This window comes from Cryptomeria japonica, chromosome 5 (assembly GCF_030272615.1).
Source record: "Cryptomeria japonica chromosome 5, Sugi_1.0, whole genome shotgun sequence".
Classification (NCBI taxonomy): Eukaryota; Viridiplantae; Streptophyta; class Pinopsida; order Cupressales; family Cupressaceae; genus Cryptomeria; species Cryptomeria japonica.
Genome location: NC_081409.1, coordinates 503,839,572 through 503,860,457, shown reverse-complemented (window position 1 = coordinate 503,860,457; position 20,886 = coordinate 503,839,572).

The following is a 20,886-nucleotide window of genomic DNA, read 5'->3' as shown; positions in this document are numbered from 1 at the left end:
TTCCTATGGGTTGCATTGAATGGGAGGATACTTACTGGTGATAGGCTGAAAACAATAGGTATACAAGGGCCAAGCTAGTGCGTGTTATGCAATAATGGGGAAGAAATAGTGGACCATCTACTCTTCAATTGTGGGTTTGCTCAGAGGTGTTGGGATTGGTTCCTTGGAATGGTTAGCCTATTTACAGCTAGAAGTATGACTCTAAAAGACTTCCTTGTTGCATGGCCTAGATCTAGTCAGTCAAAATGGGGCATCCTATGGTTGATTGGTCCAGCAATGATTTTTGGTATATCTGGAAAGAGAGAAATAAATGAATATTCAAAGAATCAGCCAAGCCAGTAGAAATAGTCATGGACAATCTTAAGACAGACATAGAAGAAGTCATTTGTGGTAAGTCATGAAATGTCAGAAAATTCAAATTCAATGATTGGGACATGGAAATGGAAAGGAATAGGTCTTTCAAAAATGCTTTATTCCACCATCCCAAGAAAAGAAGCAACAAGAAAGAGGTCATATGGGAGAAGCCACATAGAAATTGGGTTAAAATTAACTTTGATGGGGCCTGCAGAGGTAATCTGGGACAGGCCAGTTTTGGAGCAGTCATTCGAAATGAGGAAGGGAATATGGTGAGTGGTATGTATGGCCATATTGGCTGCGTTACCAACAATGAAGCAGAAATAAGAGCCCTTGAGGCTGGGCTTGTTCTCTGCAAAGAGAAAGGGTTAACTAATGTACAGATTGAAGGAGATTCTTAGATAATTATAAATGGGGTGACTACTGATAGGTTACTTAATTGGAAACTAGCTAAATGGTTGCCTTGCATTTGGTTCTTACTCCAAGCAATTGAGCCATATGAAATATCACATATTCACAGGGAGGGAAATCGAGTAGCAGACTTGTTAGCAAATTTAGGAGTCAATTCACAGGCTGTAGAAGTGTCAATTGATCCCAAGACACTAAGTTCATGGACTTGTGCAGAAAAGACCTATCAATAAAATGTGACAGAGTGGGATGATGACCCTTGAACTAGGCCTATTATTGAAGGATAGATGATAGAATTATTGCACTGAGAACAGGCCAATCCCTTGAAAGATGTAGCTACGGCGGTCTGATTTACAGAGGATAGGCAGATGTGACGGAATGGTAGATTCTTGCAGTCTGTGGGATCTAGATTAGGTTGGAAGAATCTTCTAGAGTTTGCAAGTCTTTTTATTGGCCTTTTCAAGAGCCGAATGCATGGTTAAGTAAGGCGCCTTGAAGGAATCCACATCTTGGATAGTTCCCGGGCAGGACTGAGACTTATCCATGGCCTATTTTGGTAACATTGGGTGCATGAACTGTGAAGAAACATTAGATGTGCAGCTTCGTAGCTTATTTTTCATTGAGGCCTATGTTTATGATGCAAACAAAGGACTCATGGGGATCACACTTAACTTTGATCGTCACTGGTGCGATGCCATAGCTAATGAAGTCATGCTCATGCCATTGGTCGACATCATTGAGTGCAGGGAAAGAGCAGTGGAGATCCTAAGTGGTTTTATCAAGCCAGTCAATGGTAACAGCATTGCAGATTCCATCCTAAGTCTACCAAAGAATGAATGGATTAGCATTCTCAAGACTTATTTCCAGTCGAGCTACTTCTTGCCATCAGACTCTAAAGAAGAAGAAGAAGAGGAGAGTGATAATGAGGAGGGAAATGAATCAGATGCCAGTGAGATAAGTAGGGCAGAGCGTAGACGTGTTGAAAGGGAAGAGTTAAAAGAGCTTATGAGATCATTTGGGGAAAATGTGTGGGAGGTGTTTAGGTGTGCTATGCAAAATGGGAACATGGCCCCTTTTCGTAGAGTAACTAACTCAGAAACATGGTGGTTCTCGGCTGGAGCCACTGCCAGTGTAATCAGCATCGGAGAATATGCTGGGGTGATCATGCAGACCCTCAATGGGGATCAGTAAGAGGCATAACCAAGTATGCCTTGTCTATGTCTGTCGTCCTGTAGATAGTTTTACTCACTGCAGATAGCAGTTTTGTATATGGACCTGCTAGTAGGCAGTGAAATCTCCTATAATAGTTTCTTTTATGCAATACAAGGGTGCTATCCCCGTTGCCATATAACTAGGTATCTATTAGTAACTTTATTCATCATAAATTACTATGTTCAGTTAAATAAAGTCGAAGATAATAAATTTTTAACCTTTCTCATTATGTAGTGATTTTACAATATTTTACAAAAGAGTTAAATTTATTAATGTAATAGATATGTCAATATGTACTTTGTCCTTCCAATCAAGAGTTAAATTGTTAGGTAAGATTTATGATTTTAAGATTAAGATTTTAGTCAACATTAGGATTAAGGTTATAGTTAGATTTGGTGTATAATTTTATAAGGGTTGCAATTTAGGATACAATTTTATAAGGGTTCAATTAAAGTTGCACTTAAGATTATGGTTATATTAAAAACGAAGTTTTATGCATAATTTTTTTAAGTTCATTTACTTTTTAATGTCAAAGGTGAAGATGATAGTACTTAAATTTTGATAGACAAACATAATAGAAATAGAAAACTTACTTATATCTAGAAATAGAACGAATGGTTGGTGGAAGTTTAAAAGAAAACATCATTACATAGATTATTAGGTATAAGGAAGAAAATACTAGATTTTGGGAAATATATTAAATTATAAATAGATCAATGTCTTTATGTGAAAATATAATATATTTTTTTAATATATTAGAGATGTTTCATGTGTATGAAATATGAGAGAGTTCAGGAATTTGAAGTTTTGTTTTAAATTTGATAATGAAATTTTAGAAAATAGAAAATGATAGTATATAAGTAGGGTATTTAACATTTTAAAAAAAGATAAAAAGTTAAGAATTATATAGAATTATAGAAATAACATGTAAAATATAATTAATTAAAATAATAAAAACTTTAATGAATCAGAATGATATAATTTAATTTAATTTATAATGATATGATTTAATTTAATTTATAATGATATGATTTAATTTAATTTGGAAATGCGTTTCAACAATAGTAACTATTGTTGAAACATATGTCCAAATTGATATTTTATAACTCATTTATTAACTAGACAATTTTTTCATTATTGTAATACTATAAAGACGACAAGTATTAGCCACTACGTGGCACTTGTTAAGTTTGAATTCGTGGAATAGATTAATTGATAAATGCATTTCAGTTTTAGATTTTAACAGTACATGATAATTGTGATGGAAGTAGTGATTAGACAAAATCTTTATTGAGTCAATTCATGGGATTTAACTTTACGTTGAATATTCTTTAGAATAGAATTTTAATCTTCTACAAGCGTAAAGTAGATTTCATTTTTATAAAAATAGAATAGAACTTGAATTTATGCGTTGTAGATTAAATTTAATTTCAACCATAGTTAGAAGATTCCATGAAATGATCTTAATTGAAAATTGCTTGGCTCGCACTGAACCACCAAGGTTTTTCTTAGGATAGGTTTTGCACACTAAGTTTTATTTTATATTAGATTAAAATAGTTTCCTAAATGGACTTAGTTTCTAGAAGTATAACCCAAGAGCTCCTGATGGAGCATGATCGAAGTGTGAGTCACTGTTCTTAGTGTGAAACCCCCCCCCCCCCAACTTGAATACATCCTTATCGCATTTTTCTCTAAGACACAACGGGTTCGAAAAATGAGAAATTAAATGATGTGATTTGTGACATCAACAACCTCGCCCATCATTTTTGGCGTCATTGCCAGGGAACTAAAATATTTGGCTACCAAAATTTGAAGCCTTACTGTTGATAAGTATAAATATTTTGAGTTGTTGATGAGAAGAGCTACAGATCCTTTTGGAAGATTTCTTCCAAGGCATTATAATACTGATCACATATGATCTCAAGGCTCTAAAACATCTGAATAACAAGAAGAAGAAATGTGTGACCATGTAGCAGCTGAAGAACCTCCCCCAAATAGGACATTCTCATATCCTATTAATTTGAATGTGAGAGATGATGAGCCTCTTATGAAAAATATTTCACCCTCTGTTTTACCTACCTTTAGAGGAAAAACTTTTGAAGATCTTGATCAGTTCCTCTATGAGTTTAAGGTCCTCTGTCAAACTTATGAATAAACAACTGATAATTAGAAGTTGAAGCTATTTCCTTCTACTCTAAAAGAGTCAACATTATGATGGTTTATGGATTTAGGTGCTACTTCAATTTCAACTTGGCAAGAGGTGGAAATTGTGTTTCTAGATAAATATCAATATTATTGTCGAGTGAGAGATAGAAGAGAGGAGTTGTTTTAAATGAAACAAATGGAAGATGAAAGTTTGAAAGATTATGTTGATAGGTTTCATTTTGTACATAGAAGGTGTGCTAAGGGGTTGGATGACGAGATTAGTAACATAATTTTCCTAAGGGAAATTGATGGTGAGTCTAGAGAAGCTTTGAATTTAAAGGGAAAAGGAGATATCAATAATCTTTCTTTGGAGGATATTATTGGTATATGTAGAAATTACTCTAGGACCAGAATTGGAACTAGGGATTCTAGAAGAAATAAAGCTTTAGCTCTTGAAGTATCTCAAGTAATGGAGGAAATAGAAAACTTGAAAACTGGTGTACTCCTCCATCTTAATACTCAGGCAGACAAAAAGAATACTGATCCCTTAGCCATTTATTGTTCAAAGTGTAGGGGAAAACATCTTTTGAGGTAATGTTCATTGAATCAAATCGATCTTTGTGAAATTTGTAAGAAACAACATGCCACAAGCTTTTGTAGTCTCTTACCAGAGATTGAGAACCATTTGCAGAAATCTCCTATAGTCGAAGAAGAGATTAATTACATTGGACAAATACCTCAAAATTTAGGGTTTGATGCTTATTCAGGACAATATGGTCCTAAAAATAATTAGAATTCAAATTAATGGCATAATGTGAATCAATGCACTGCACCATATTCAATGCAACCTCCTCCTACATCTTGGGGACCTCCAAATTGGATTATCCCTTAATGTAACTAACCACGATGGCAACCCAATCCACCACTACGGTAGAAAAATCAACTGCAATCTCAACCTTGGTAGAATCAAGGGGTAAAAGGATCATGAGAACAACCTCCACCACTTATCACTAGACCCAATTTTGCTAATGAGTAAGTGAATCAACCTTAGATACCATCTCAACCAGTTTCTAATCCAAACAACAATTGTCCTCAACAAACATTTAATGTTTATTCTAATCCTCTTGGTCTAATTGTAATATAAGTTGATGATTTCAATTAAGGAATCACAATGTTCCTTCTAAGTCTGATGTTTTAGACAAGGAGGGGGAGAAGAAAGAAGAGCCTCTAGGAAAATATCAATTTTTTGATAATGTGAAGGAAGTAACTGATAAAGCACCTTATCCTGAGCATTTTAAACTAGATCAAGTAGCTCCTAGCACCTCCTGACCTAGTCATATTGACATGGAAGATTCTCAACTCCTTCGTGAATTGAAAAAGATCAATATAGAGATACCTTTGTTACAAGATATCAAGGACATACGAGAGATTAACCAATTGGTTAAGTCACTTAGTATAAAAACTCTAGGATGAAAAAGGAAATCTCTTTCTATAATCTAGGTAGGAACTAAGCTCATTAATGTATTGTTAGGGAGATTGCTTCCATAGAAATATAGTGACCCTAGGATTCTTTTTATTACTCTGAGAATAAGAGGGGTTGAGATACCCAATGTACTGATTGATTTGGGAGCATCCATTAATGTTAATACAGTTGACACTATTGAAATATTAGGGATGACAAGTGTGCAACATATAACAATTATGCTTCAATTGGCAGATCAATCTATTGCCAAACCTGAAGATGTTTTGGAGGATGTAACAGTCACAATTGATACATGGGATTATCTAGTTGACTTTTTAGTACTCAAGGAAATAAAGAAAGAATTAAGGTATCCAATCATACTAGGAAGACCTTGGCTAGCAATTGTAGCAGCATTAATAGATTTTAGATTTGGGAGTATTACTATTTCTAATGGTCGAATACAAAAGGAGTCGACACTTTATCCTCCAACTAAGCCAACATTTCATTCTGATACTCAATTTTGGGTTGGTGACGGAATAAAATTAGAAGGAGATGTTGTGGTTGAGTTAGCCATGGTTACTTTGATAGAACATGTTGAGGAATGTGAAGAGTATGTGGAACAAGGGAAAGATTTCAATATCATTACTGGAAAATTTGGCCAAGTTGAAGAAGAGTGTTCTCTTATTGAGAATGTTGAGAACAAAAGTTGCAAGAAGACTCTGCATCATGCTAAGTTACACCCATGTCCTATCAATACACTTGTAGGAGATCCATCAGATGGCAAGAGTGAAACCAAAGAAATTACAATTGCAGGGAATAAACATCTTTTTATTAACACATCTTTTGTTTCTCATGCAAGAAAAAGAGTTGAAGCAAATACTAGAAAAACACAAAAGTATTTTCCTGAGAATACAAGGACATGAGAGGAATTCACCCATCTATTTGTACTCATCATATTTACACTAACGATGTTAAACTTGTGAGATAGGGTCAAAGAAGAATTAATCTAGCTATTAGAGATTTTATCAAGCAAGGAGTAGAGAAACTATTGCAAGTAGGATTCATTTACCCAATTTCTGATAGTCAATGGGTTTCTCCATCGGTTATTGTTCCTAAGAAAAATGGTAAGTGATGTGTTTGTGTGGATTATAGAGAATTAAACAAAGCCACTAAGAAGGATTACTTTCCTTTACCATTTATTGATCAAGTACTTGATAACCTTGCTGACAGTAGTTATTTCTCTTTCCTTGATGGTTTAAGTGGTTATAACTAGATACAGGTGGCTCCTAAAGACTAGGACAAAATAATATTTACATGTCCTTGGGGAACATATGCATGTAGGGTATTACCATTCAGACTTTATAATTCTCCAGCCACTTTCCAAAGAGTTGTATTAGTTATTTTTATAGGCTTAGCCACTTCATGTGTTGAAGTGTATATGGATGATTTCACAATCCATGGGAAAATTTTTGAAGAAGCATTGGAAAGTTTGAATAAAGTTTTGTAGAGATGTAACGATCAAAAAGTATCATTGAACCATGAAAAATGTTCATTTTAGGGCATCACATTTCGAAAGAGGGAATACAAGTTTATCCTTAAAAGGTGGAAATTATTCAACAAATTGAGATCCCAAAAACCTCAAACTGATGTCAGAATCTTTTTAGGGAATGCAAGGTATTATAGAAGATTCATTGAAGGATTCAGTAAGATTACTGAACCTCTATTTACATTGCTTAAGAAGGATACAAAATTTTCATGGACAGATGATTGTCAGAAATATTTTGAATCTATTTAGCATGCCTTAACTCCCATTCATATTATCAAATCACCTGTTTGGGGAAAACCATTTCATGTACATGCACATAGCTCCAATTTAGATATTGGGGTAGTTTTAGGACAAAAAGATGAAAATGGAGCAATGCATACTATTTAATATGTCAACAAAAATTTGAGCAGAAAGGAATTACACGACAACTGAGAAAGAGTTTATAGAAGTGGTTTATGCAATTAATAAATTTAGACATTATATTACTGGTTATAAAGTGTTTGTCCGTATAGATCATGTAGTCATTAGGTATTTAATGAACAAAGTTGTTGTAGGCGGTCGAATTATAAGATGGTTTTTGTTATTACAAGAATTTGATATCACTATTATGGATAAACCTGGTAAGGATAATGTTATTGCTGACTTTCTTTCAAGAATGGTTTTGCAAGGTAATCATGAGTTGGTGGATGACACATTTCAAGATGAAAATTTGTTTACCATATCAATAAGTCTACATAGTTTACTGATATTTCTAATTACCTTGTAACAGGAAAGTGTCCAAGTCATTTCATCCCCAAGAAAAGATAAAGATTAATTTTTGAAAGTTCTAGATTTGAATGGATAGATGGACTAATGTGTCCTAATCATGTTCTTTGTAGGTGTGTACAGGAAGTAGATGTTTATGACATTATACATGCATGTCATAATGAACTAGAAGGAGGACATTATTCAATGATCATAATAGTTCACAAAATCCTTGGAGCAAGCTACTTTTGGCCAACCATGTCGAAAGATGTTTCATTTTATGTCAAACATTATGATGAATTCCAGCACATGAGATGACCTACACCAACAATGGAGATGTTGCTACAACCCTAGATAGCTCTAAAATAATTTGAAAAATGGGGAATTAATTTTGTGGGACCTATTGATTTGTCTTCAAAAGGACATCATTATATTCTAGTTTGTACAGATTGTGTAACAAAGTGGGAAGAAGTGAAGGCATTACCAACAGTAAGAGAAGATAAGATAGCTAAGTTCCTATACAATCATATTATTCATATATTTGGTGCACCAAGATAAATAGTTTTTTATCAAGGACCTCAATTTATGTCCATTATAATTGAAGCTTTCATGCATAGGTACAAAATGACACAAAAAATCTACACCATCTCATCCTCAGGTGAATGGGCAAGTAGAATTCACCAACAAAGAATTGGAGAATATCTTGACAAAGACTATTTCATTGAGAAAAATTGATCGGTCGGAGAGATTGGATGAAGCAGTTTGGGCCTACAATACAACAGGGAAGACTACCACAAGATTTTCTTCATATGAACTGGTATATGAAAAAGCACATGTTATACCTATTGAGTTTGAGTTCCATACATTAAGGACAAAATTGGAGATTGGAATTGATTTATCAGAAGTAGGGAAGACCACAATTCTATAGTTGAACCTATTGGATGAGATGAGAATGGAAGCTTTGCAAGATATCGAAGTGATTAAAAAGCAGAGGAAAGCATGGCACGATAAACAAATTGTTAGTAGACAATTCAGAAACAGACATTGTGCATTATTGTTTGACTCCAGATTCCAATAGTTGAAAGGAAAATTCCACACAAGATGGTTAGGACCTTATGAGATTGATTATTTTTTTGACAATGGAGCTATTTAGTTAACACCAATAGATAGAGAAAGAAGAACCATGCTAGTTAATACTCAGCATTTGAAGTTATATTGCAAACCAGCATCCAAAGAAGAGTTTATTTTAGAATTGTAAGCTAGAATTGAACATTTCATCATGGAAGATATCACTTCCATGAAGGAACACAATTCTAAGTAAACTTGGCAAGAAGATGGGAATAAAGGAGATAAACTAAAAACCAAAAATGACGATCTACCCTAAGGGTGAGCTGGAAATCAGAAATGGTGGTTCATACCTTAGAGAGTAAAGTTAAAAACTAGAAATGGCAGCTTTGCTCAAATCAACTTTAGCTTGCTTCTGATGACTCTTGATGGCTCTCAGTGTTCTCAAGTAATAAGTCTTTTGTAGGTATCTAGAAGGAAGAGTGGCTCCAGAATGCTCTTGATTGCTCTTTCTGAGGAAACAAATCTCTCTTTTTCAAGTAGACAGTTCTAGATAATTTAATGCATTATTTTAGTCTATGCAGAATGAGCCTTGAGTATCTCCTGATTGACTCAATGATTCATTATTGTTTAAGTTGATTCATAAGCTCCAGATGGTTCTTGATCGGTAAGTCAATTTATCTCTTTTGGCAAGATGGTTAGTACTGTTGATGATTGTTTTGGCACACCTGCCAACAGTCAGGTAGCCAATGTGAACACTCTTCACCTCTCCTGAAAAGCAATGAATTTGGGAAAACTCACTACCCCAAGGTCTCTATAGTCGGGTCACGATGGTGATGGGCAGCCCAATGGTTGATGTGGTTGGTTTGCTGAGTTAGTATTGTCAAATTGTTTACTTCCCCCTTGCACTTGACTAGCATATTGTGTTTGAGTGGGGACGGTATTAGTACCATTTTGCCAAGTCAAAGCTTGGGCAGCAAACTGTTGATTCGCCTGAGGTTGGGGTGCATAGATTGGCATAGGGTTCATCATTGGGGCACCTACAGGTAGAGATGAGGGTACACCTGGGAGTTGATTGTAGTTTCCTTGATTCACCCCTGTAGTTAGATTATATCTGATCCCCCCTGGGGTTTGATTCAACTCATGGTTCATGCTAATTTCTAGTGTGAAGACTTTTTCCAAGGTGTCCCTTTGATCTTGAGGAACACTCTTTTTAATAAACATAGCATTCCAAGGGTCGATAGCTCTTAGATATGAGTCGATGGCTACGTTAGGCGCTACCTAGTAAGGAGCTTGTAGCCTCTTGAATTCCCTTTGGAAGCTAGTATTAAAAGTTGTTAATGGCTCATTTGGGGATTTCTTAAGAGAAGCGAACTGGTGGTATAGTGTCCCGGGGTCTACGTACACTCAGAATTGATCAATGAAGGCCTTCTCCAAGATGTCCCAGCCTGTGATAGAGTTTGCAGGTAAGGTTAAGTACCAATTGTATTCATTCTCCCCAAGTGAATATGGGAAGAGTCTACATACTACATCTTGGTGTTCAATATGATTATGAATGACCACATCTTTGAATGCTTCAATATGTTCATCAATCGTTCGTCCCCCTAAATAGTAAAATTTGCTGCAAAATTTATCTGGGTTTCTAGGTAGGTCATGTATACCCTCTGGTATGGTTCCTAGTGGCATGGTGTCTTTGTTAAAATAGGCCATCGAAGGTGGTGATGGTGGACGTTGAGCCACAAAAGGTGTAGCGATAGGCTAAGGACTAGGAATTAGTTGATCTTCTACGTTGAGTATGGATGACTGTACTGGTGAGGTTGTTGAGGGTTGTTTCTTAGCTTTGTTCCTCTTTCTCCTAGTGGTAGGTCCTAACTCTACTATGTCAGATGGTGAAGAACCACTCCTAAGGACTCGGTGGAATATCTCTGGAGAGAAAGATGATATACAATCCAACTTAGTACCTCAATTCTCTGGTTGAGGAGGTGGTTTTGGATTTCCTCGTAGGTTCACCTAAGGATTAAGTTGTCTTTGTGCCTCTACTTCTATGCGTATAGTCTTTTGTCCCTCATTGTCCAAGACTTGGCGTGCTCATAACCAATCATTATAATCTCTTGTATTGTCCCAAGCAAAGTCGTATAGTTGGGTAAGAATGTCATCTTGCTCGTTGTTGAGGTTAGGTTGGGTAAAGGGCATCAATCTGTCTCCTGGAAGTACCACATGTGGTTAACCAGCTAGGGGATTAGTCTAGGCCCTCCTTCTAGTGCTAGTTTCTGTTGACGACTGTTTTGACACACCCGCCAACAGTCAGGTAGCCAATGTGAACACTCACCACCTCTCCTGAAAAGAAGAAAATGAGGGAAAACTCACTACCACAAGGTCTCTATAGTCGGGTCACGACGGTGATGGGAAGTCAAATGGTTGATGTGGTTGTACCTGTAAAGGGGCCTATTGGTTGGAACTAAATCTTGTTGGTTATGGATAACTATACTTCCTTTCTTTTTGTGTTTTTATGGTTTAAGATTCTCTGGGAAATAAAATGTGAAGCGTAAAGGGGAACAAGAAAATAACAATAAAAACCAATATAATAACAACTTAATGAACTACTCAATTAGTTCCCTATAATCCAATAAATTATCAAATATTATCCAAGCTAACATTCAACAATGGACCTCCAGAAAACCTGCAAAATCATCAATTTCACAAATTTATGGAAATAAAATCATCAACAATATGGCCTATCACAATAATTCTCATACACCACTGACGTGCACAATATGATTCATAAAGTGATAAACAAAAAGATTAAACCATGTTGCTAACTCCAAATAATAGATGTTACCAGATTACACAGAACAATTTGATAGAATATAGACATAGATCGGGCAATCTACAAGCTGATTCTCATATTAATCTCAATGAATGTATAACAAAAATAACTCAAACTTCTTAACAATCTACAAAATATTCTAAAATCTCTAAGTGGGCAACAAATCATCAATTTGGGGACCCTTACAAATGAATCCAACTTCTCAATTTATAGAAGTTCTCAGCCCTATTATCTAGGAAATAAACCTACCCTAAATTAAGAACTGAAACTAGGAGTCACAGTTAACTTGCAAGTTTATGCCTTGACACTCCACTTAACAACTACAAAATGGGGACTGCATGAGCACTACGAATACCATGCTAGGTAAGCCATGTTTTCGTAGTCATGCAGAATTTCTCTCAAAATTGGAACTTGAGTAGGAGCTGCAGCTGAAAATACAAGATTAAGGCTTTATGAAAAAGCTTTGCCATCTTTAGCAATTATGTGTTTATTCCTTATTTCTTGGTAAAAGCTCTATAATTATCAACTATACATGCAACTACTTGAACTGGAGGATCAGCTATGTGCTTAACTCAATTTATATTTCTTCAAAACTTCATCTGCGTGTGTTCTCCCCTCCTCTAACTCCTTCACCATGCCTACCACCTCCTGACACTGAGTAATTAGATATGTATACCTGTCCATGAGGGTGACATCAAACTGGGCCGAGGATCCTAGGTGTTGCACCTCATATGCATCCCACTAATCTAAAACTTGTTGTTGCTCCATTATTCCTATATTAGCTAATTTGAGGCCAAAGGGTCCTTGCATATCCTTTACAAAACTCTCATACAACAAAATTTCCCTGAGGAGAGGGTCCTGAATCTTTGTCATATCCTTGATATACTGTTGAAGCATTTCAATCTTCAGCTCCAATATGTACACATATGACTACAAGTTTTTGTAACTGTCAACCCCTAAAAAGTCCTCTTCCATTACCGTCTCTTCCCCTAGCTGCAATATCTTTTTCAAAATTCAGAATTATTTATTCAAAATGTTCAACTTCCATTCCTATTGCATGGAATAGGAAGCCAAAGCTTCGCCTAACCATATCGCCTTACGATATATCTCCACAGTAATTTGCAAAAAAAATCTTATCTTGGTTGCATTTACTTGGGCCCATGACTTGGCTGCAGTGACCACCCATCTCACCTCCATTAATGTTTTTACTTCTTCCTCTAGCAGTGATGACGTAGAAGGTAGGTCATCAGCTCTGCATGAGTCTGGGGGTTTTCTCATTTCAATTAGCAACTGCTTATATTTCCCTAATTGTGCTTTGAGCTCCATGTTGGAAGTATGCTCCTTCTCTACACGCCCTTTGACAACGCTTATGGCTAACTCCAAAGTATCTAGCTCCCCCCACTTGGTTTGTTTGCCCAAATTTATCTGGGATATTTGATATTTAGGGGAAGCTTGTCCCTCGACTTGGGATGGAACTACCATATCTGCAATCACTTCACCGGAACCAGTTTTTGATAGATGATGAACAGTTTTCAGCTTCTTAACCTTTGGTGGCTCCTTGGTGATTACTTGTTGTAGAGTGACCTTAGGGAGCTCTTCTTTTCTCTTTTTCTTCTCAAAGGTAAACTCCAGCCATTGCGGTATATCTTCATCCTTGTCACCTTGATGTGGCACTATATTCGCAATCATAACATGGACCTCTACCTACTCCTCTGCTTCATCTCTCACTTCTAATTCGGTTTGCTTGGGGTCTTGAGGTGGGATAATTTGACGAGCTAGATTGGTTTGGAGAGCCTGTTGCTTATGTAACTCTCCTAGTTTGCCACTGAACTCCTCATTAAATTCTATCTCTTTCCCACCTTTCCCAGCTGCTATATCCTTGAGGAGGTCCTCTTGATCTTGAGGGGTTAGCACTAGTCTTTCATTCAATAGGTCTCCTGCCTCATCCCCTTCTTTCTCGCCTTCTAGCAATCATTGTTTCTCAAGATCTTCTTCCTCCTTATCTAAATCCGAATCGATGTTTCTAACTTTTATTCCTTCAGTGGTAGACCTGAAACCTTGCACTCCAGGCTGCCCTGCGAGTATACTGATTGGTGGTGGTATAGGGGCGTTGGTGCCTAGAGCATGTGTGGCCTCTGTTGAAGGTGGCTGAGTAGATATATCCTCAGTAATTTCTATATCTTCTTCTTTCTCTTGGGTACCCTCTCCTACAGTCTTCCCTATAGTTGTCCTTGGTGGGAGAACTTTGGCAAGTGATACCGCTCTCAATCCATCGATTACTCCCAAGTCCGCTGCCTTCTTTAACAATTCAGACTCCCTCATCTTTTCTTGGAGTTTCTTGATTAAGTCCTCAATACTTTCTTGAGGTGTGTCCTCCTCATCTGGATCGATGGACGTATTTTGCCTCGAGGTTAACCTTGTCTTCTGAGTGTACTCCTTATGGCCCCTTGATTGAGGTATGCCTGAAGTGGACTCCTTCTGTTTCGCCTTTGAGACATTGGGCCTTACCCTCTGGCCTAACCATTGCTTGGTCCTATTGATGACCACTTGAGAATCTTTTTCCATATTTGTGTCTTCACTTGCAAACCACTTTATTAGGGAGAGGGGCCTTTAATCTATCCATGATTCCCTATAAACTAGATGAAGTAAGTCCCCATCATCCCTAAGGTCTTTAGGGAGGTTAGTCTCAATTCTAAAATCTCTTACCTGTGGCATAGATAACCTATTATAGCTCTTCTCCCTAACCTCAAAATTGTCTTGCAAGTTGGCCCAAAAGTCCTCCAAGCTGGGCTTGTTCCCCTCATATGCCTTAGGCAAAGCTTGTTTAAGTTTCCCGTAGGGATCATAAAACTCCCTAGCATGATCATAATCCTTCAAGTTCAAATCTTGAAGCTCTTGTTCTGCTAATTTTGTTACTTGTATCTTAGAACATGCAAAGTACCCAATAGATACTGAGAAATCGATACCTGCTTTGTGTTTTGATGACAAAAGTGACTGGAGGCCCACACGCTGCCTTACATACTCTAGCAAAATTATCCTATCATTGCAATATCGGGGCAGCAACATTGGGTTCCCTATGAATTCGCTAACCCTAATGTAAGTGGAGCATGGGTTTTGGATGAACCAACATGCCCACTCTTGGATGATAGCCATGGCCTTCGGGCTAATCCGATATCCTGCATCCTGTGTCAATTTGATTATTACTGGGAAAATGAAGGCATCATTAACTATCTTGAAATGAGACTTTGCATTGGCTAGAGAAAGTTGGGAATAATACTCTCATACCTTCTTTTGTCCTTCCTCCTCTCCCAATTGACCTTCTACCTATAGCCCTGGAAACTTTCCAGCTCTAGCAGCTACCCAGATGATGTATGATGTGAAAAAGAAATTTTGGGTATGTTGAACTTCTTTCATCTATTTGTAGATATTATCAGAGAGGATTTGCAGCCAATCAAAGTATTGTTTCCCTATTAAAATAGTGCTCATGAATTAAAACATCCAGGGATGAAAATGCTTGCAATCTGGCTTTCCAAAGGCCCTGCTAAGCATAATGATTAAGTCTCTTTGGGGCTCTTTAAAATCCACCCTCGGGATCTCTGCTACCTTGAGACTTGTCTTTCTTTCTTCTTCCAACCAGTTTGTATTCATGTGCCTCTTACTGGCTGATATTTTGTCATTCCATGCCCTGAAGGCCTCTTCTTCGGTTAACAGAAATATCTCCTCCCTGGTTGGGATGCCAAAAACCAACCCGAGCATGTCAAGAGACAAGTCTATGACTGTTTTTCCTTGTGCATCCATGCACTTTCTACTCTCTAGGTTTTAAAATGGGGAAATGGTCATTATGAACTCTGGTTCCTGCAATGACTATGGAAAGTTAATAGCTTCAACTAGGCTCTATCTCTTGATTTTCCTATGGAGGGCCTCCAAACTAGGTTTGTCTAATTGAGCCTTCATATCCTCAATTTCTATATGGCCAATTTCCGTATCCGTGACCCATTTGACTTGATCATCTAACTTTAAAGCATAAACCTATCCTTGATAATGATATTTCATGGTGGCTGGGAGTCTATCAATTTCTTTGCCTCTTTTGCTGGAGGACGAGTCCATCTAACCACTCGAACCTACAAGCAAAAAACAAATCCTCAGTCTTTCATAATAATCATAAAAGTTGATTTACTTCGGGACTTCGGGGTCCCGAGCTAGGCACAAGTGAAGAATGCCTAGAACTATGAGGTTCTGGGGTCAGGTTGTATGCAAAAGGAATCCCAAAACTTCAAGGTTCTAGGTTCATTAAATGGGAGCCACCCAGAACTCCGGGGTTCCGAGTTAGGTCAAGCCAACTACTCGGAACTCCAGGGTCAGGTCAGGAGTGACCTGGAACTTTGGGGTTCTGGGTTACTTGAATGAGAGCCACCCAGAACCCCAGGTTCTGAGGTTCTGAGATACTTGAATGGGAGCCACCCGAAACTCCAATGTTCTGGGGTTTTGAGTTACTCGAACGGGAGCCACCCAGAACTTCGAGGTTTCAAGATTCCAAGTGGGAAAACTAGGTTACACAAAAGAAAATAAGAAACAAATAAAAAACCTAACAACCAACAAAAATAATGATGAGGAAAGAGAACCTAATCTACAAACCACCAAAATGGGCAAGAAAAATCACTAACTTGGTGAATCGAAATGCCCGAAAATGCCAAGGAAAGCTCGAAAGTCCGGAGGTTCATGGCTTGAAGCTAGGGAGGAGGAGCTCTGAATGTACAAATGAAATTTAAAATTTCATCATCCCTATTTATACGTCTTCCCTAGCTCATCCATATGAAGGCTTTAAACACGACCTAGGACTCTGGGGTCCCAAGGTTCTGAGCTCGACACAGGAAAGGAAACACCCCACCCAGGGGCCTGAGGTTCCGAAGCAAGGAAAAGGAAGTTCCACCTCAGGACTCTGGGAGTCTGGAGTTTCGAGGCAATAGACTCAAAACCTCAGGGCTTCGGGACTCTGGAGTTCCGAGGTTTTGAAACCAAAAAGAACAAAAGGGACCTCGGGACTCCGAGACTCTGGAGTTTCGAGGTCAAAAACCAAAAAGGAACAAAGGGACCTCGGGACTCTGAGACTCTGGAGTTTCGAGGTCAAAAACAAAAAAAGAACAAAGGGAAAAGAAAAAAAAGACAAAAGGGACCCAAATTTCAATGCAAGGAGACTAATGGGGAAATAGATATGTCAGGCATAACAAATACTACATGACAACTCCTAATCGATACACTAGTTGCTTTTGGCGACTTTTTCAAAACTACATGATAGCTCCTAACAAAATAAGCATTAAATGAAGAGGTATACATTTATAGAAAATATTATTTTATGATTTAGTTGGTATAAAGTAGAATTGGTAGACACTGTTTGTATAGAAATCTCCACCAACTCATTTTTAATGTTATTATTACAAGTTTTAAGTATTAAACTAATGATGGCAGATAAATAAGGGAATAAATTTGATTGACATCATTTGTCAATTCAAATTCAAAGTAACTATTACTTTGAAAAGAACACACATGTCATAATCACCACCAACTTTGTGAATCAATGAAGAAGTACATAGAAGTGGCATGTGGATGATCCGATCCAGTTCAAGAAAATCAATGGAGAAACATGTGTGATAAATCATCATCTATGCTTAAAAAAATGGTTGTTAAAAAGAAATGAAATATTCATTATGTGGTTGAATTAACTAGAAACAATTTTGAGTTGCATACTTGAGATGGGGAACAAAAGAAAGATAGAGATGGAAAATTTTAATTTGGATCCTCAAATAGAAACATTGCTAGAAGAAGTAGGATGGTTGAATTTCATACACATGTAGGAGGGTTTTGAGCTAGATTTAGTCTAAGACTTTGTCAAAAAAATTCATGTGAATGTTACTAGAGTGAGAGGGGAGATCATAGAAGTAAACCCATAAATTATAAGTGAATTATTGGGAATTCTAGCAAAACGGGAGCTAGTAAACAAAGGCCATATCAATTTGGAAGAGTTGGTGAATGCATTCCATCAAGAGCCTGAGTGGCGACCTAAGTTGCAAATGCATAAAAGGAATACCTAAGGTATGAGCAGAGAAAGTTTGGACGAGCCCTAGAAAACAATCATAATGTGGTTGATGAAATTTTTTACCTATGAGGGCTAATATAGGAACATACTGGGGCCGAGAATGTGATTGTTGACACATTTAGGGTACAGAAATACCTAGCCCAAAGTCAGGAATATTCTCCCAACTTTCTTATTTTCCCAATTTATTTCTTCTATGATATATAGGGTAAAAGATAGGGGTACTTCAATTCAATGTCGTAGCTTGACTCATTTGATTATAAAGCATCATTTCTTGAAGAAAGAATCTAGGAAGGAAGGGTGCTTTGAATTTATTTCTACACCCATGAAGAAAAAGTAGACAAAGGGGCCCACACCAAAAAGGGTTAAATTGGAAAAGGGGGAAACATCTAGGAAGAAGAGGAAAATAGAAATTGAGCAGAATAAACCCACTAGGGTGACTCGCCACTCCTTGAGAAGGGAAATTCGGAGCAGTCAGTAGAAAAACCTATCCCTGTTGCTCCACCTTCACAAGCTCCTGATGCCCCATCTTCACAAGCCCCTAATGTCCCTCCTTCACACTCCTGACAGTACTCTTGGGCATACCCCTGAAGTTTCTCAGGAACCTCTCGAATATCACCATGAAACACAAAGCCCTGCACCAAACCCTACTCTTGAAGAATAAATTTTTATTTCACAACCTATTGAGAAAACAAATAAAAACCCTCCTAAAAAGGAATGACCTATCTTTATTACAATCGATGAACGCTCTCCCGATGAATCTAAAACACAACATTCACCCAAATTTCCATCTCAATCAGGAGATAGAACTAAGGAAGTTGAAGCTTTAGAAGATTTTGAAGTTAGTCAAGACCAACCTTCTCCTTCACCTCCTCCTGATCAGCCACTACTTCCTTCACCCCCTCAAATATTTACCAGAAGAGAAGGAAAAGAAGTGATGGTTGAAGAAGAACTTCCAAAAAAGACAGATAGGGGAAGAATTGAGGAAGAAAAAGAGTTAATAAGAGTCATGGCATTATCCAAAATGGAATCAGAAATAGAAGAAGAAAAAAAGAAAAATGTAGCTTCTTGAGGAGGGTTTAAAAAAAAAAGATGAAGAATTGCAATAAGTTTCTCAACATGCAAAGCAACTAAAAAAAGAGGCAGCTGAGAAAGAATCTAATTTCAGAAACCAATTGGTTGAAATAGAGGAAGCACTTCGGCAAGCTAATGCTCAAGCATTAATTAATGTTGAGGAACTAAAAAAATTAAAGAAATAATTAGAACAAAAATATAACCAATTGAGAAATCAAATTGTTTAAAGTAATGATCATGAGGCATCCACTTCATCGGCTCCTCCTAGGTACCATTCCTTAGCTACTATTAAGTATAAATAGAAAAATATTGAGTTGAGAAAGGAACTTGAGAACCTCTAGAAGTAGACAAATGAAGCTAATCAAATATTACAACAAGTTGTAGAGTTTTCTTCAGCATTGTTAGCCATTAGAAATCCATATGGATTTTGTGCCTTGTTTTTTAGAGAAAGATTTTTGCAGTGGAAAATCAATCGGCTAGTTCTAGGAAGAAAAACAGATTATGATGATGATGACGATTGTAGTGTCTCTCCCAGACTTGCGTTTTGACTTACGCATTAATAGATTTATTTAGACACATGGTTGATACTTGGATGGCTATTTATGACTTTACTGCTATCTTAGATGGTATTGATGATGCTAGTTACTCGACGTGGATTTATGTCATATGGCTCATCATGTTTGGAGATTTATATGAATTATGATGATATGATGGTACTAACCCTATTTCATGATTATGATTCTATGTGATGATTTGATGTTGTATTGTGTGATTGTCTTCATGAGTAGAGATGATTTCATATCACTCATTTGTGAGCATGATATGTCATCGTGATTCTCTATCACATCTCTATTTATTATTATGTATATATTGCATATGTTGTCTTTGGTGTTAAATGCGGGTTTTCTAGTACTAGACATCGACTCCACCTGGCTTCACAGGTCTGAGCATATCTCTATCCCAATGGAAATTTCTTGGAGATGGCATAGTTTCCCTCACACACTCTAGGTCTAAGTTGTGTACCTTGCCAATTGTGCCTCGACACAAGTTGATATTAGAGTGTTGGGTAGTGATCGTCCCCTTTGGCATAAGGTGATATGATTCTATGTTTATTTATTTAGAGATGAGTGATTTTTTAATTATTTATTATGTATTTTGATTAATGTTTAATTCATTTACCATTTGATTTATTGTTTAATTGAAGTTTAATTATTATTTATTGTTTATTTACTTATATTTTAATTGAGTTTTATTGAATATTGATTATTGGATTTTATATTTATTTTATTTTATTTTATTTGTTTTAATGATACCTTTTTTATTTTCTATTATTTTAATTTCTTTATGGATATTTATTTAATTATGGTTATTTATTTAATCGAGGCATTTGTATTTTAATAATAATAATGGATGGATATTATTATTCATGAAATTTTATTTAAATTATGTGGTGGTTTAATAATTATTGGTTGAATAAATAATGTTTTTGATTATGGGAAAAATAGGTTTTGAAGGGATCTCGAAACCCTTTACAAAAGATCCTTAAAAGATAATAGTATTAAGAAACAAGAAAAGACATTCTGCCAAAAAACCAACACAGTTCTGGACAAAAATCAGCATAAAAGCCCAACAAAACCAGCAACATCCAACCATAACAGAAAAAAGACAAAAGACAAATTACTTAATATTTTTAAGGGCATTAGCCAAATTTCCGCTAATCCCTTGCAAATATTTAATATTATCCCTGAGCATAGGGATATCCTTGGAAGAGGCCAAAGCAGATTTTTTCATACTCGCACTAGTTCTTTTTGCCGCACCGCCAGGAGCACTTTCCACTGTCCCTGCCTCAATAGCATCCTCATCAATATCTAGGTCCAAAACAGGTTTGGAAGTGCTGGAGCCATCAAGGAACTTGGTAATTTCCTCTAAATTCTTAGTCACAGAGGTAAGGATATCCG